The following is a 1,656-nucleotide window of genomic DNA, read 5'->3' on the forward strand; positions in this document are numbered from 1 at the left end:
AAAAAAGAAAAAAAAGGACATGGCTATAAACCCCATCTTTGAAATTTCAATCAACGTGGTATCAGAGTAAAACTAATCATGAAACTCATATAGATAATGTAATAATGTGGACTTTGGTCAAAACACTAACATTATAAGCTTTAATACTCCTTTTCTATATGGTGATTCTTCAATTCCATTTAATCAGAATATAGGAATATTCTAGGGACATTTTTATTCAGAATATAGGCAAAAAGAGAAGCTGCTTTAAGCAAAAATCAAAGCAGTCTTCTCTTTTTTTTTTTTTTTTTTATTTTAGCATATTATGGGGGTACAGATGTTTAGGTTACATATGTTGCCCTTACCCCGCCCCCCAAGTCCGAGTTTCAAATATGTCCATCCTTTGGGTGGTGCGCATTGCACTCTTTGTGTAAAGCAGTCTTCTCTTGAAACCATACTTCCTTTCCTTTTCAGTTAAATATTCCTTAAGTCACAGAAACATTAAATATTACAAAAACTATGTTATATATACCAAGAAACTGATCATATTCTTCTATGGCTTTGTTTTTAGGTGGTGGTGAGATGAAATGTGTTTCTATTACACAGGTTGAACATCCCAAATCCAAAAATCCGAAATCTGAAATGCTCCAAAATCCAAAACTTTCTGGGTGCTGACATGGAGTTCAAAAGAAATACTCAATGGAGCATTTTGGATTTTAGATCTTCGGATTTCGGATGCTTCACCAGTAAGTATATATATAATGCAAATATTCCAAAATCCGAAATCCAAAACACTTCTACTCCCAAGCTTTTCAGATAAGGGAAACCCAACTTATACCTTTTTGTTAGATGTTTATGTACTTACAAAAATAAAAACCATCGTACAGGCAATAAGGACAAGACCATACTTTCACACATCTAAACAAACATAACCATTCAGGCTAGTTGGCCTCCTAACTTGCCATGGTGAAACTGCACTATTTGACGCTACCCTGCAATTCATGGAGCACACACACTTACCAGCTGGCCTGCCAGCAGCGGCATATACTCAATGATGGCCAACCGGACCCTCCACTTGGCATCTTCAGCCAGCTCCACTATGGCAGGAAGGAGAGACTGAGAGAGCTGACGGATTCCAATCACTTCATTTACACAATCCAAATTGGAGATGATATTCAAACGAACTTCAGGACACTGTAAGTACACAAGCCCCAAAAGACCACATGTAAAAGTCAAGTCCTCGCCCAATATTCTCCTGTCAAGATAAGGTCAAAAACTGCTAACTAAATTTTAAGATGAGAAAGTACTCTCAAGCTGAGAGTACCCAAATAATCCAAGGCACATAAATGTCAGTAATCTTAACCAGAACTTTCAATGAAAAGTTTGTAAGGTGGTAAAGAGCATAAACTCTGGAATTAAGTTAGATGCACTCAAATCCCAGATCTGCAATTGCTAAGAGACCTTAGGCAAGCTGTTTCATCTCTCTGTGCCTCAGCATCCTCAGCTGTAAAATGGGGATAACAAGATCTACCTCATAAGATTGTTGTGAGGATTACATGTAACAATAGGAGCAAAGCAATTAGGATTATGCCCAGTACATAGTAATGACTAAATAAATGTTAGCTATCATTGTAATTTTTTATACTATATTTAAACTTAAATAAAAGAACCTTTGGG

The 1,656-nt window shown here is 36.5% G+C and overlaps 1 protein-coding gene across 1 annotated transcript in view; it reads right to left on the bottom strand.

Moving 5' to 3' along the window:
• The window catches only part of PPP2R1B (protein phosphatase 2, regulatory subunit A, beta), a 52,742-nt gene that overhangs the window by 33,055 nt on the left and 18,031 nt on the right, over window positions 1–1,656 (bottom strand). The window lies entirely within an intron of this gene.

This window comes from Propithecus coquereli, unplaced genomic scaffold, assembly GCF_000956105.1.
Source record: "Propithecus coquereli isolate 6110/MARCELLA unplaced genomic scaffold, Pcoq_1.0 Scaffold6, whole genome shotgun sequence".
Lineage (NCBI taxonomy): Eukaryota > Metazoa > Chordata > Mammalia > Primates > Indriidae > Propithecus > Propithecus coquereli.